Source organism: Astyanax mexicanus, unplaced genomic scaffold (assembly GCF_023375975.1).
Source record: "Astyanax mexicanus isolate ESR-SI-001 unplaced genomic scaffold, AstMex3_surface scaffold_39, whole genome shotgun sequence".
In the NCBI taxonomy this organism is placed as follows: Eukaryota; Metazoa; Chordata; class Actinopteri; order Characiformes; family Acestrorhamphidae; genus Astyanax; species Astyanax mexicanus.
In genome coordinates, this window is record NW_026040049.1 from 1,362,410 (window position 1) to 1,375,889 (window position 13,480).

Sequence of the window (13,480 nt, forward strand, 5' to 3'; positions counted from 1 at the left end):
ATCTCACTAACACATTCACATAGTCTCACCTCACAAAACAGTTCACCTACACTGATAAACAGAGGCAGAATAAACCCTCTTACGTGCAATAGAGCTGGGACAGTCTACTCCCATGCTCTGAAGAACAGAAGAAAGAAGAAAAGAAGCAGACGAAATGTGTTCTGGACAACTGTATTGTTTGATTTTCTTTTGGTTTATTGTTATAATTTTTATGGCTGGCAGTATTTACTCTAATAGTTTTAGTGGAAACTCGATGTCTTAAAGTGAATAAATCAGTAGGAGTAGAAAGGGGGTTCCACTCAACCTAAGAACAGGAAAGTCAAAAATACAGAGCGTTCAGCTGGAAAAGCCAACTTACTGTTCTTCTTCTTCTTTTTATTATATTATTATTATTATTATACTTTTATATTTCTCAACGCTACTCCTCCTACAGTTTTTTATATACACTGTAAAACCCGATAAGTTGACTAAACTCAAAACTTTTGTTGTAACCGATTACCTAATAAAAATTTAAGTTCATGTAATATAATTTTTAAGTACAGTGAATTTAACAAATACATATACATATATTTAAAATTAATATTTCCCTGAACTTGTATTTAGTCTTCTTTCTGGTTTCATTCAACTATTTTTAAATACTCATAGAAAAGTAGATGAAAGAAAACAGTAAAGAATTAAAAGTACTGAGAGCACAGCGAGAACACAGAGTTACTGCAGCTCAGTAAATGATGCTCGTTCTTACAGCTACAACACAGAGACCAAGCATTTAATCATAATAGGTGATCTAAGTTTACCTAAGGTAGCCCCGGGTGAATCACTAAACACTGATGGTGAGTGTCAGAAACTGTTGGACACACCCAGTATGCAAATAGATTGTGACAGAAGCCAATGGAAAAGAAGTTGTTAATGGCAACAGACTAAACTCAGTTATTATAAGTTGATTCAACTCAAAAAACTCAGTGTATATGTTCCCACAAATGTTCAGCTAACGCAAAATAGTTGAGTATTGTTTATAAATCTCCAATTTTAAGTAAAACAGATTTAATTTATTTGAGTTCAAACAACGTATGGGTTTACAGTGTAGAACCATGAAAATTGACAAACACGTAGAACAGGTTCTTACATTTCGGACGTTCCACACACTACACACACCACACACACCACACATACACTACACACACACCAAAACACACCACACTACACGTACCATACATATACTACACACGCACACCACACATATACTACACACACACCAAAACACACCACACCACACTACACGTACCACACACTACACACGCACACCACACATATACTACACACACCAAAACACACCACACCACACACATACACTACACACACACCAAAACACACCACACCACACTACACATACCACACACTACACACACACCACACATACACTACACACACACCAAAACACACCACACACACTACACACACCACAGCAACACCTTAGCAGCCAAGACAGACACCATAACGACACCTTGGCAACCTCCTAGCAACACCTTTCCAACACCTTAGCAGCCAACACAGACACCATAGCAACAACCACAGACAACATAGCAACACCTTATTTACCACCTAACAACACTTCAGCAACCACCTTGTAACCACTTAGAAACTACATAGCTACCAACCCAGATGCCAGAGCAACACCTTAGCAACCACCTAGCAACCGCTAAACAACGCCTGCAAATGCATTGGTATTCCATCAATTTAGCCAAAACTTTTTGAATTTTAGCATTTAGCTGAAAGGCAGCATAGCAACAACAACTCTTTACTCTCTTCAGATAGAAACCACTTAGCAATCATTTTTCCAATGTTATAAGCTCCAACTTAAAGTTCATTCACAAACTTTTCCCTTTCTAGTTATTAATTGATATTTATAATTTATATTCAATCAATGCAGAAAAAGTGTGATGACCGGAGGGATTAAAACAGTAGGGCTGGGAGAGGTTCTACTTAGCCTTAGTTGAGAAAAGGTGCACACAGAACTGGTTTAGCTGCTAATTCATGTTCAAGTATGAAATACATTTTATATTTTTCCAGCTTACATACAGCATCCATTAACTTAGTGGCACATTTGGGTAAGAGAAACATTTCCTCCACAGGTATGGCCGAAATTTAAACATCTCTGGAATTAGGTATCAACCATAGGTTAACAATATGGGTCCATTTTGCCGAGGGTAAATGGTCCAATAGGTTGGTACTAGGCATTGTCTCAAATATAATAGTGTCTATCTTTTTCACTAAATGTTCACTAACCAGCTCTGATCCATTGAACAAACCCGGGACAGGCATCCAACATTTATAAAAGTAACACTCGGGCATTGATAATCACTTAGAACACTGGGTGGTGAACGTGTTTGGGCAATGGAAGATCTTGATAATGTCTCTAATGCCATATATTGGAGCTCTAATTGTGAGGTTGACTACAGCAATGATTAAAATGTGAGGGTAAAACAGATTTAGTTCAGGTGGGAAATGTCCCACCTGAAAAGGGGGATTGTTAAGAAACAGTAAATATTAATATTAAAGGTATTTTTCAGCTGATCAGACAAAATGACATTTAATCCAAAAACCTGATTATGATTAAGAGAATGAAGTGTCATGTGAGTGATCTTGTTTGGGCTGACTCAAGTGTCTGAAACTAGTGAGTTGTTTCTGGATATTGGACCTGAACTGTGTATGTGGGTGAGTGTGCAAAGGACAGTTAGGCTGACACCTCAAAACTGAATGTCCAGTATGTAGCATGTAATGCAGAAGTCAGCGCCTAAGCAGCAGAGATGAGGCCGGAGGACACATAGAAAACAGTAGTAATCAATAAATGATTTAACTTAATCAGTTAGAAACAGTTGCTGAGGAACCGCTTAACTGACCTTTGCACAGGATGTATGGGTGGGATTTTGGGGATATAAGGTCTTGCAAATGTAAGGATCATTGAACTTCTTCTACTGAAACTCTGTCTGAGTGGAAGGGGTTCCCAGAGCTCTGTTGTAATAAATTGCTAATTTGCTGAAGATCTAAGTATCCTGTCTCTCTATCAACTCTACTTCGGGCTTCCATCAAAAGAATCAAGGGGAACGCACTGGAGCAGTTGAGGGTAGTGCTGATTTTCCCAACAATGGGAACAATCTATATTTTGTGTTAGGCCTTATTAAGACAATTGCTAGCACAGGAAGCAATCATGCCATCCCCGTGCTGTTGTTGTGCCTTCTGCGCTTGGCTTCGGATGTGGAAAAAAACAGAATAAAACAATTACACCTTGTGGACATTCATCCGTCATGCCTGAAGGGTTCTGCTATCAACTGTGGGCCGGTTAGCTCAGTTGGTTAGAGCGTGGTGCTAATAACGCCAAGGTCGTGGGTTCGATCCCCGTACGGGCCAAAAATTCTTCTCTTTGTTTTGCTATATCATGCTTTCAGACGGTCATCTGTCAAGCAGAGGCAAATGGTGAATCAGGTAAATAACGTACACTGAAGTTATACACTCAAACTTATAGTTTTTAAAGCTGTTCTCAGTGGCATTCACACAGTCAAAACTTTCGTTGGAGAATGCGGGCATCGATCCCGCTACCTCTCGCATGCTAAGCGAGCGCTCTACCATTTGAGCTAATTCCCCTTGAAGAAACAGGAGCTGTTAGCCTCTCATGACAACAGCATAACATTTAGAAGGCTGAAGCATGTTGATCAGAGGTGACTCACTTCAGCAGTAGCACAGGGAGAACTATGCACAGTTTCAGGTTTCTGGGACTTCACATCACTGACAAGCTCACTCACCATGCATTCCCTAATGAAAAAGGCACAAGAACACACACACCTTCTGTGAAGATTGAGAAGGGGCCAGTATTACCTGTTGCATGTTGTAGAGGTTCAGCTGCACACAGCTTCCTCGTTAGTATAGTGGACAGTATCTCCGCCTGTCACGCGGAAGACCGGGGTTCGATTCCCCGACGGGGAGAGAGTATGTTTTTTCTGAACCTACGGCCGAAAAACCTGAAAAGGTTTTGGAGCAGCGAGGTGCGACGCGCTAAAGGCAATGCGTTGGCCGGGAATCGAACCCGGGTCAACTGCTTGGAAGGCAGCTATGCTCACCACTATACCACCAACGCCACAAACAAGCACACCATTGTTTTGCTGAAAGACCCTCAGTGTAAATTTTCCCCTGGGAAAGATGACCAAACTCTGTCATTTCCACTGCGGGACACATGCACGCTTGGTGGAAAATTGTGGTTTCTGTAGTGTAGTGGTCATCACGTTCGCCTTACACGCGAAAGGTCCCTGGTTCGAAACCAGGCAGAAACATGCCTTTAGTTCTTGTCTTTTGTCTGACACTATGGGCAAGCCTGTCATCACACCTCATTAGTAGATGGGAACAATCTATATTTTGTGTTAGGCCTTATTAAGACAATTGCGAGCACAGGAAGCAATCATGCCATCCCCGTGCTGTTGTTGTGCCTTCTGCGCTTGGCTTCGGATGTGGAAAAAAACAGAATAAAACAATTACACCTGGTGGACATTCATCCGTCATGCCTGAAGGGTTCAGCTTTCAACTGTGGGCCGGTTAGCTCAGTTGGTTAGAGCGTGGTGCTAATAACGCCAAGGTCGCGGGTTCGATCCCCGTACGGGCCAAAAGTTCTTCTCTTTGTTTTGCTATATCATGCTTTCAGACGGTCATCTGTCAAGCAGAGGCAAATGGTGAATCAGGTAAATAACGTACACTGAAGTTATACACTCAAACTTATAGTTTTTAAAGCTGTTCTCAGTGGCATTCACACAGTCAAAACCTTCGTTGGAGAATGCGGGCATCGATCCCGCTACCTCTCGCATGCTAAGCGAGCGCTCTACCATTTGAGCTAATTCCCCTTGAAGAAACAGGAGCTGTTAGCCTCTCATGACAACAGCATAACATTTAGAAGGCTGAAGCATGTTGATCAGAGGTGACTCACTTCAGCAGTAGCACAGGGAGAACTATGCACAGTTTCGGGTTTCTGGGACTTCACATCACTGACAAGCTCACTCACCATGCATTCCCTAATGAAAAAGGCACAAGAACACACACACCTTCTGTGAAGATTGAGAAGGGGCCAGTATTACCTGTTGCATGTTGTAGAGATTCAGCTGCACACAGCTTCCTCGTTAGTATAGTGGACAGTATCTCCGCCTGTCACGCGGAAGACCGGGGTTCGATTCCCCGACGGGGAGAGAGTATGTTTTTTCTGAACCTACGGCCGAAAAACCTGAAAAGATTTTGGAGCAGCGAGGTACGACGCGCTAAAGGCAATGCGTTGGCCGGGAATCGAACCCGGGTCAACTGCTTGGAAGGCAGCTATGCTCACCACTATACCACCAACGCCACAAACAAGCACACCATTGTTTTGCTGAAAGCCCCTCAGTGTAAATTTTCCCCTGGGAAAGATGACCAAACTCTGTCATTTCCACTGCGGGACACATGCACGCTTGGTGGAAAATTGTGGTTTCTGTAGTGTAGTGGTCATCACGTTCGCCTTACACGCGAAAGGTCCCTGGTTCGAAACCAGGCAGAAACATGCCTTTAGTTCTTGTCTTTTGTCTGACACTATGGGCAAGCCTGTCATCACACCTCATTAGTAGATGGGAACAATCTATATTTTGTGTTAGGCCTTATTAAGACAATTGCGAGCACAGGAAGCAATCATGCCATCCCCGTGCTGTTGTTGTGCCTTCTGCGCTTGGCTTCGGATGTGGAAAAAAACAGAATAAAACAATTACACCTGGTGGACATTCATCCGTCATGCCTGAAGGGTTCAGCTTTCAACTGTGGGCCGGTTAGCTCAGTTGGTTAGAGCGTGGTGCTAATAACGCCAAGGTCGCGGGTTCGATCCCCGTACGGGCCAAAAGTTCTTCTCTTTGTTTTGCTATATCATGCTTTCAGACGGTCATCTGTCAAGCAGAGGCAAATGGTGAATCAGGTAAATAACGTACACTGAAGTTATACACTCAAACTTATAGTTTTTAAAGCTGTTCTCAGTGGCATTCACACAGTCAAAACCTTCGTTGGAGAATGCGGGCATCGATCCCGCTACCTCTCGCATGCTAAGCGAGCGCTCTACCATTTGAGCTAATTCCCCTTGAAGAAACAGGAGCTGTTAGCCTCTCATGACAACAGCATAACATTTAGAAGGCTGAAGCATGTTGATCAGAGGTGACTCACTTCAGCAGTAGCACAGGGAGAACTATGCACAGTTTCAGGTTTCTGGGACTTCACATCACTGACAAGCTCACTCACCATGCATTCCCTAATGAAAAAGGCACAAGAACACACACACCTTCTGTGAAGATTGAGAAGGGGCCAGTATTACCTGTTGCATGTTGCAGAGATTCAGCTGCACACAGCTTCCTCGTTAGTATAGTGGACAGTATCTCCGCCTGTCAAGCGGAAGACCGGGGTTCGATTCCCCGACGGGGAGAGAATTTGTTTTTTCTGAACCTACGGCCGAAAAACCTGAAAAGGTTTTGGAGCAGCAAGGTGCGACGTGCTAAATGCAATGCGTTGGCCGGGAATCGAACCCGGGTCAACTGCTTGGAAGGCAGCTATGCTCACCACTATACCACCAACGCCACAAACAAGCACACCATTGTTTTGCTGAAAGACCCTCAGTGCAAATTTTCCCCTGGGAAAGATGACCAAACTCTGTCATTTCCACTGCGGGACACATGCACGCTTGGTGGAAAATTGTGGTTTCTGTAGTGTAGTGGTCATCACATTCGCCTTACACGCGAAAGGTCCCTGGTTCGAAACCAGGCAGAAACATGCCTTTAGTTCTTGTCTTTTGTCTGACACTATGGGCAAGCCTGTCATCACACCTCATTAGTAGATGGGAACAATCTATATTTTGTGTTAGGCCTTATTAAGACAATTGCTAGCACAGGAAGCAATCATGCCATCCCCGTGCTGTTGTTGTGCCTTCTGCGCTTGGCTTCGGATGTGGAAAAAAACAGAATAAAACAATTACACCTTGTGGACATTCATCCGTCATGCCTGAAGGGTTCTGCTATCAACTGTGGGCCGGTTAGCTCAGTTGGTTAGAGCGTGGTGCTAATAACGCCAAGGTTGTGGGTTCGATCCCCGTACGGGCCAAAAATTCTTCTCTTTGTTTTGCTATATCATGCTTTCAGACGGTCATCTGTCAAGCAGAGGCAAATGGTGAATCAGGTAAATAACGTACACTGAAGTTATACACTCAAACTTATAGTTTTTAAAGCTGTTCTCAGTGGCATTCACACAGTCAAAACCTTCGTTGGAGAATGCGGGCATCGATCCCGCTACCTCTCGCATGCTAAGCGAGCGCTCTACCATTTGAGCTAATTCCCCTTGAAGAAACAGGAGCTGTTAGCCTCTCATGACAACAGCATAACATTTAGAAGGCTGAAGCATGTTGATCAGAGGTGACTCACTTCAGCAGTAGCACAGGGAGAACTATGCACAGTTTCAGGTTTCTGGGACTTCACATCACTGACAAGCTCACTCACCATGCATTCCCTAATGAAAAAGGCACAAGAACACACACACCTTCTGTGAAGATTGAGAAGGGGCCAGTATTACCTGTTGCATGTTGCAGAGATTCAGCTGCACACAGCTTCCTCGTTAGTATAGTGGACAGTATCTCCGCCTGTCAAGCGGAAGACCGGGGTTCGATTCCCCGACGGGGAGAGAATTGGTTTTTTCTGAACCTACGGCCGAAAAACCTGAAAAGGTTTTGGAGCAGCAAGGTGCGACGTGCTAAATGCAATGCGTTGGCCGGGAATCGAACCCGGGTCAACTGCTTGGAAGGCAGCTATGCTCACCACTATACCACCAACGCCACAAACAAGCACACCATTGTTTTGCTGAAAGACCCTCAGTGCAAATTTTCCCCTGGGAAAGATGACCAAACTCTGTCATTTCCACTGCGGGACACATGCACGCTTGGTGGAAAATTGTGGTTTCTGTAGTGTAGTGGTCATCACATTCGCCTTACACGCGAAAGGTCCCTGGTTCGAAACCAGGCAGAAACATGCCTTTAGTTCTTGTCTTTTGTCTGACACTATGGGCAAGCCTGTCATCACACCTCATTAGTAGATGGGAACAATCTATATTTTGTGTTAGGCCTTATTAAGACAATTGCTAGCACAGGAAGCAATCATGCCATCCCCGTGCTGTTGTTGTGCCTTCTGCGCTTGGCTTCGGATGTGGAAAAAAACAGAATAAAACAATTACACCTTGTGGACATTCATCCGTCATGCCTGAAGGGTTCTGCTATCAACTGTGGGCCGGTTAGCTCAGTTGGTTAGAGCGTGGTGCTAATAACGCCAAGGTTGTGGGTTCGATCCCCGTACGGGCCAAAAATTCTTCTCTTTGTTTTGCTATATCATGCTTTCAGACGGTCATCTGTCAAGCAGAGGCAAATGGTGAATCAGGTAAATAACGTACACTGAAGTTATACACTCAAACTTATAGTTTTTAAAGCTGTTCTCAGTGGCATTCACACAGTCAAAACCTTCGTTGGAGAATGCGGGCATCGATCCCGCTACCTCTCGCATGCTAAGCGAGCGCTCTACCATTTGAGCTAATTCCCCTTGAAGAAACAGGAGCTGTTAGCCTCTCATGACAACAGCATAACATTTAGAAGGCTGAAGCATGTTGATCAGAGGTGACTCACTTCAGCAGTAGCACAGGGAGAACTATGCACAGTTTCAGGTTTCTGGGACTTCACATCACTGACAAGCTCACTCACCATGCATTCCCTAATGAAAAAGGCACAAGAACACACACACCTTCTGTGAAGATTGAGAAGGGGCCAGTATTACCTGTTGCATGTTGTAGAGGTTCAGCTGCACACAGCTTCCTCGTTAGTATAGTGGACAGTATCTCCGCCTGTCACGCGGAAGACCGGGGTTCGATTCCCCGACGGGGAGAGAGTATGTTTTTTCTGAACCTACGGCCGAAAAACCTGAAAAGGTTTTGGAGCAGCGAGGTGCGACGCGCTAAAGGCAATGCGTTGGCCGGGAATCGAACCCGGGTCAACTGCTTGGAAGGCAGCTATGCTCACCACTATACCACCAACGCCACAAACAAGCACACCATTGTTTTGCTGAAAGACCCTCAGTGTAAATTTTCCCCTGGGAAAGATGACCAAACTCTGTCATTTCCACTGCGGGACACATGCACGCTTGGTGGAAAATTGTGGTTTCTGTAGTGTAGTGGTCATCACGTTCGCCTTACACGCGAAAGGTCCCTGGTTCGAAACCAGGCAGAAACATGCCTTTAGTTCTTGTCTTTTGTCTGACACTATGGGCAAGCCTGTCATCACACCTCATTAGTAGATGGGAACAATCTATATTTTGTGTTAGGCCTTATTAAGACAATTGCGAGCACAGGAAGCAATCATGCCATCCCCGTGCTGTTGTTGTGCCTTCTGCGCTTGGCTTCGGATGTGGAAAAAAACAGAATAAAACAATTACACCTGGTGGACATTCATCCGTCATGCCTGAAGGGTTCAGCTTTCAACTGTGGGCCGGTTAGCTCAGTTGGTTAGAGCGTGGTGCTAATAACGCCAAGGTCGCGGGTTCGATCCCCGTACGGGCCGAAAGTTCTTCTCTTTGTTTTGCTATATCATGCTTTCAGACGGTCATCTGTCAAGCAGAGGCAAATGGTGAATCAGGTAAATAACGTACACTGAAGTTATACACTCAAACTTATAGTTTTTAAAGCTGTTCTCAGTGGCATTCACACAGTCAAAACCTTCGTTGGAGAATGCGGGCATCGATCCCGCTACCTCTCGCATGCTAAGCGAGCGCTCTACCATTTGAGCTAATTCCCCTTGAAGAAACAGGAGCTGTTAGCCTCTCATGACAACAGCATAACATTTAGAAGGCTGAAGCATGTTGATCAGAGGTGACTCACTTCAGCAGTAGCACAGGGAGAACTATGCACAGTTTCAGGTTTCTGGGACTTCACATCACTGACAAGCTCACTCACCATGCATTCCCTAATGAAAAAGGCACAAGAACACACACACCTTCTGTGAAGATTGAGAAGGGGCCAGTATTACCTGTTGCATGTTGCAGAGATTCAGCTGCACACAGCTTCCTCGTTAGTATAGTGGACAGTATCTCCGCCTGTCACGCGGAAGACCGGGGTTCGATTCCCCGACGGGGAGAGAATATGTTTTTTCTGAACCTACGGCCGAAAAACCTGAAAAGGTTTTGGAGCAGCAAGGTGCGACGTGCTAAATGCAATGCGTTGGCCGGGAATCGAACCCGGGTCAACTGCTTGGAAGGCAGCTATGCTCACCACTATACCACCAACGCCACAAACAAGCACACCATTGTTTTGCTGAAAGACCCTCAGTGCAAATTTTCCCCTGGGAAAGATGACCAAACTCTGTCATTTCCACTGCGGGACACATGCACGCTTGGTGGAAAATTGTGGTTTCTGTAGTGTAGTGGTCATCACATTCGCCTTACACGCGAAAGGTCCCTGGTTCGAAACCAGGCAGAAACATGCCTTTAGTTCTTGTCTTTTGTCTGACACTATGGGCAAGCCTGTCATCACACCTCATTAGTAGATGGGAACAATCTATATTTTGTGTTAGGCCTTATTAAGACAATTGCGAGCACAGGAAGCAATCATGCCATCCCCGTGCTGTTGTTGTGCCTTCTGCGCTTGGCTTCGGATGTGGAAAAAAACAGAATAAAACAATTACACCTTGTGGACATTCATCCGTCATGCCTGAAGGGTTTATCAACTGTGGGCCGGTTAGCTCAGTTGGTTAGAGCGTGGTGCTAATAACGCCAAGGTCGCGGGTTAGATCCCCGTACGGGCCAAAAGTTCTTCTCTTTGTTTTGCTATATCATGCTTTCAGACGGTCATCTGTCAAGCAGAGGCAAATGGTGAATCAGGTAAATAACGTACACTGAAGTTATACACTCAAACTTATAGTTTTTAAAGCTGTTCTAAGTGGCATTCACACAGTCAAAACCTTCGTTGGAGAATGCGGGCGTCGATCCCGCTACCTCTCGCATGCTAAGCGAGCGCTCTACCATTTGAGCTAATTCCCCTTGAAGAAACAGGAGCTGTTAGCCTCTCATGACAACAGCATAACATTTAGAAGGCTGAAGCATGTTGATCAGAGGTGACTCACTTCAGCAGTAGCACAGGGAGAACTATGCACAGTTTCAGGTTTCTGGGACTTCACATCACTGACAAGCTCACTCACCATGCATTCCCTAATGAAAAAGGCACAAGAACACACACACCTTCTGTGAAGATTGAGAAGGGGCCAGTATTACCTGTTGCATGTTGCAGAGATTCAGCTGCACACAGCTTCCTCGTTAGTATAGTGGACAGTATCTCCGCCTGTCACGCGGAAGACCGGGGTTCGATTCCCCGACGGGGAGAGAGTATGTTTTTTCTGAACCTACGGCCGAAAAACCTGAAAAGGTTTTGGAGCAGCGATGTGCGACGCGCTAAAGGCAATGCGTTGGCCGGGAATCGAACCCGGGTCAACTGCTTGGAAGGCAGCTATGCTCACCACTATACCACCAACACCACAAACAAGCACACCATTGTTTTGCTGAAAGACCCTCAGTGCAAATTTTCCCCTGGGAAAGATGACCAAACTCTGTCATTTCCGCTGCGGGACACATGCACGCTTGGTGGAAAATTGTGGTTTCTGTAGTGTAGTGGTCATCACGTTCGCCTTACACGCGAAAGGTCCCTGGTTCGAAACCAGGCAGAAACATGCCTTTAGTTCTTGTCTTTTGTCTGACACTATGGGCAAGCCTGTCATCACACCTCATTAGTAGATGGGAACAATCTATATTTTGTGTTAGGCCTTATTAAGACAATTGCGAGCACAGGAAGCAATCATGCCATCCCCGTGCTGTTGTTGTGCCTTCTGCGCTTGGCTTCGGATGTGGAAAAAAACAGAATAAAACAATTACACCTGGTGGACATTCATCCGTCATGCCTGAAGGGTTCAGCTTTCAACTGTGGGCCGGTTAGCTCAGTTGGTTAGAGCGTGGTGCTAATAACGCCAAGGTCGCGGGTTCGATCCCCGTACGGGCCAAAAGTTCTTCTCTTTGTTTTGCTATATCATGCTTTCAGACGGTCATCTGTCAAGCAGAGGCAAATGGTGAATCAGGTAAATAACGTACACTGAAGTTATACACTCAAACTTATAGTTTTTAAAGCTGTTCTCAGTGGCATTCACACAGTCAAAACCTTCGTTGGAGAATGCGGGCATCGATCCCGCTACCTCTCGCATGCTAAGCGAGCGCTCTACCATTTGAGCTAATTCCCCTTGAAGAAACAGGAGCTGTTAGCCTCTCATGACAACAGCATAACATTTAGAAGGCTGAAGCATGTTGCTCAGAGGTGACTCACTTCAGCAGTAGCACAGGGAGAACTATGCACAGTTTCAGGTTTCTGGGACTTCACATCACTGACAAGCTCACTCACCATGCATTCCCTAATGAAAAATGCACAAGAACACACACACCTTCTGTGAAGATTGAGAAGGGCCCAGTATTACCTGTTGCATGTTGCAGAGATTCAGCTGCACACAGCTTCCTCGTTAGTATAGTGGACAGTATCTCCGCCTGTCACGCGGAAGACCGGGGTTCGATTCCCCGACGGGGAGAGAATATGTTTTTTCTGAACCTACAGCCGAAAAACCTGAAAAGGTTTTGGATCAGCAAGGTGCGACACGCTAAAGGCAATGCGTTGGTCGGGAATCGAACCCGGGTCAACTGCTTGGAAGGCAGCTATGCTCACCACTATACCACCAACACCACAAACAAACACACCATTGTTTTGCTGAAAGACCCTCAGTGTAAATTTTCCCCTGGGAAAGATGACCAAACTCTGTCATTTCCACTGCGGGACACATGCACGCTTGGTGGAAAATTGTGGTTTCTGTAGTGTAGTGGTCATCACGTTCGCCTTACACGCGAAAGGTCCCTGGTTCGAAACCAGGCAGAAACATGCCTTTAGTTCTTGTCTTTTGTCTGACACTATGGGCAAGCCTGTCATCACACCTCATTAGTAGATGGGAACAATCTATATTTTGTGTTAGGCCTTATTAAGACAATTGCGAGCACAGGAAGCAATCATGCCATCCCCGTGCTGTTGTTGTGCCTTCTGCGCTTGGCTTCGGATGTGGAAAAAAACAGAATAAAACAATTACACCTGGTGGACATTCATCCGTCATGCCTGAAGGGTTCAGCTTTCAACTGTGGGCCGGTTAGCTCAGTTGGTTAGAGCGTGGTGCTAATAACGCCAAGGTCGCGGGTTCGATCCCCGTACGGGCCAAAAGTTCTTCTCTTTGTTTTGCTATATCATGCTTTCAGACGGTCATCTGTCAAGCAGAGGCAAATGGTGAATCAGGTAAATAACGTACACTGAAGTTATACACTCAAACTTATAGTTTTTAAAGCTG

General features: G+C 45.2%; 29 non-coding genes across 29 annotated transcripts; 17 read left to right on the plus strand and 12 right to left on the minus strand.

The window, feature by feature from the left end:
- Positions 1-3,566: 3,566 nt before the first annotated feature.
- Positions 3,567-3,639, minus strand: trnaa-agc (transfer RNA alanine (anticodon AGC)). Its single transcript has one exon. It is a non-coding gene; the product is annotated as a tRNA-Ala (tRNA).
- Positions 3,640-3,906: 267 nt separating this feature from the next.
- Positions 3,907-3,978, plus strand: trnad-guc (transfer RNA aspartic acid (anticodon GUC)). The gene has a single exon. It is a non-coding gene; the product is annotated as a tRNA-Asp (tRNA).
- A 79-nt stretch (positions 3,979-4,057) lies between these two features.
- On the minus strand, positions 4,058-4,129 carry trnag-ucc (transfer RNA glycine (anticodon UCC)). The gene has a single exon. It is a non-coding gene; the product is annotated as a tRNA-Gly (tRNA).
- Positions 4,130-4,249: 120 nt separating this feature from the next.
- On the plus strand, positions 4,250-4,322 carry trnav-uac (transfer RNA valine (anticodon UAC)). Its single transcript has one exon. It is a non-coding gene; the product is annotated as a tRNA-Val (tRNA).
- A 253-nt stretch (positions 4,323-4,575) lies between these two features.
- trnai-aau (transfer RNA isoleucine (anticodon AAU)) lies at positions 4,576-4,649 on the plus strand. Its single transcript has one exon. It is a non-coding gene; the product is annotated as a tRNA-Ile (tRNA).
- Positions 4,650-4,810: 161 nt separating this feature from the next.
- Positions 4,811-4,883, minus strand: trnaa-agc (transfer RNA alanine (anticodon AGC)). The gene has a single exon. It is a non-coding gene; the product is annotated as a tRNA-Ala (tRNA).
- Positions 4,884-5,150: 267 nt separating this feature from the next.
- trnad-guc (transfer RNA aspartic acid (anticodon GUC)) lies at positions 5,151-5,222 on the plus strand. The gene has a single exon. It is a non-coding gene; the product is annotated as a tRNA-Asp (tRNA).
- Positions 5,223-5,301: 79 nt separating this feature from the next.
- On the minus strand, positions 5,302-5,373 carry trnag-ucc (transfer RNA glycine (anticodon UCC)). The gene has a single exon. It is a non-coding gene; the product is annotated as a tRNA-Gly (tRNA).
- Positions 5,374-5,493: 120 nt separating this feature from the next.
- Positions 5,494-5,566, plus strand: trnav-uac (transfer RNA valine (anticodon UAC)). Its single transcript has one exon. It is a non-coding gene; the product is annotated as a tRNA-Val (tRNA).
- A 253-nt stretch (positions 5,567-5,819) lies between these two features.
- On the plus strand, positions 5,820-5,893 carry trnai-aau (transfer RNA isoleucine (anticodon AAU)). The gene has a single exon. It is a non-coding gene; the product is annotated as a tRNA-Ile (tRNA).
- Positions 5,894-6,054: 161 nt separating this feature from the next.
- Positions 6,055-6,127, minus strand: trnaa-agc (transfer RNA alanine (anticodon AGC)). Its single transcript has one exon. It is a non-coding gene; the product is annotated as a tRNA-Ala (tRNA).
- A 267-nt stretch (positions 6,128-6,394) lies between these two features.
- Positions 6,395-6,466, plus strand: trnad-guc (transfer RNA aspartic acid (anticodon GUC)). Its single transcript has one exon. It is a non-coding gene; the product is annotated as a tRNA-Asp (tRNA).
- A 79-nt stretch (positions 6,467-6,545) lies between these two features.
- On the minus strand, positions 6,546-6,617 carry trnag-ucc (transfer RNA glycine (anticodon UCC)). The gene has a single exon. It is a non-coding gene; the product is annotated as a tRNA-Gly (tRNA).
- Positions 6,618-7,298: 681 nt separating this feature from the next.
- Positions 7,299-7,371, minus strand: trnaa-agc (transfer RNA alanine (anticodon AGC)). Its single transcript has one exon. It is a non-coding gene; the product is annotated as a tRNA-Ala (tRNA).
- Positions 7,372-7,638: 267 nt separating this feature from the next.
- Positions 7,639-7,710, plus strand: trnad-guc (transfer RNA aspartic acid (anticodon GUC)). The gene has a single exon. It is a non-coding gene; the product is annotated as a tRNA-Asp (tRNA).
- Positions 7,711-7,789: 79 nt separating this feature from the next.
- Positions 7,790-7,861, minus strand: trnag-ucc (transfer RNA glycine (anticodon UCC)). The gene has a single exon. It is a non-coding gene; the product is annotated as a tRNA-Gly (tRNA).
- Positions 7,862-8,542: 681 nt separating this feature from the next.
- On the minus strand, positions 8,543-8,615 carry trnaa-agc (transfer RNA alanine (anticodon AGC)). The gene has a single exon. It is a non-coding gene; the product is annotated as a tRNA-Ala (tRNA).
- A 267-nt stretch (positions 8,616-8,882) lies between these two features.
- Positions 8,883-8,954, plus strand: trnad-guc (transfer RNA aspartic acid (anticodon GUC)). The gene has a single exon. It is a non-coding gene; the product is annotated as a tRNA-Asp (tRNA).
- Positions 8,955-9,033: 79 nt separating this feature from the next.
- On the minus strand, positions 9,034-9,105 carry trnag-ucc (transfer RNA glycine (anticodon UCC)). Its single transcript has one exon. It is a non-coding gene; the product is annotated as a tRNA-Gly (tRNA).
- Positions 9,106-9,225: 120 nt separating this feature from the next.
- trnav-uac (transfer RNA valine (anticodon UAC)) lies at positions 9,226-9,298 on the plus strand. The gene has a single exon. It is a non-coding gene; the product is annotated as a tRNA-Val (tRNA).
- A 488-nt stretch (positions 9,299-9,786) lies between these two features.
- trnaa-agc (transfer RNA alanine (anticodon AGC)) lies at positions 9,787-9,859 on the minus strand. Its single transcript has one exon. It is a non-coding gene; the product is annotated as a tRNA-Ala (tRNA).
- A 267-nt stretch (positions 9,860-10,126) lies between these two features.
- On the plus strand, positions 10,127-10,198 carry trnad-guc (transfer RNA aspartic acid (anticodon GUC)). The gene has a single exon. It is a non-coding gene; the product is annotated as a tRNA-Asp (tRNA).
- Positions 10,199-10,277: 79 nt separating this feature from the next.
- On the minus strand, positions 10,278-10,349 carry trnag-ucc (transfer RNA glycine (anticodon UCC)). Its single transcript has one exon. It is a non-coding gene; the product is annotated as a tRNA-Gly (tRNA).
- A 1,017-nt stretch (positions 10,350-11,366) lies between these two features.
- Positions 11,367-11,438, plus strand: trnad-guc (transfer RNA aspartic acid (anticodon GUC)). Its single transcript has one exon. It is a non-coding gene; the product is annotated as a tRNA-Asp (tRNA).
- A 271-nt stretch (positions 11,439-11,709) lies between these two features.
- Positions 11,710-11,782, plus strand: trnav-uac (transfer RNA valine (anticodon UAC)). Its single transcript has one exon. It is a non-coding gene; the product is annotated as a tRNA-Val (tRNA).
- Positions 11,783-12,035: 253 nt separating this feature from the next.
- Positions 12,036-12,109, plus strand: trnai-aau (transfer RNA isoleucine (anticodon AAU)). Its single transcript has one exon. It is a non-coding gene; the product is annotated as a tRNA-Ile (tRNA).
- A 501-nt stretch (positions 12,110-12,610) lies between these two features.
- trnad-guc (transfer RNA aspartic acid (anticodon GUC)) lies at positions 12,611-12,682 on the plus strand. Its single transcript has one exon. It is a non-coding gene; the product is annotated as a tRNA-Asp (tRNA).
- A 271-nt stretch (positions 12,683-12,953) lies between these two features.
- On the plus strand, positions 12,954-13,026 carry trnav-uac (transfer RNA valine (anticodon UAC)). The gene has a single exon. It is a non-coding gene; the product is annotated as a tRNA-Val (tRNA).
- A 253-nt stretch (positions 13,027-13,279) lies between these two features.
- Positions 13,280-13,353, plus strand: trnai-aau (transfer RNA isoleucine (anticodon AAU)). The gene has a single exon. It is a non-coding gene; the product is annotated as a tRNA-Ile (tRNA).
- The last annotated feature ends 127 nt before the right edge of the window (positions 13,354-13,480 follow it).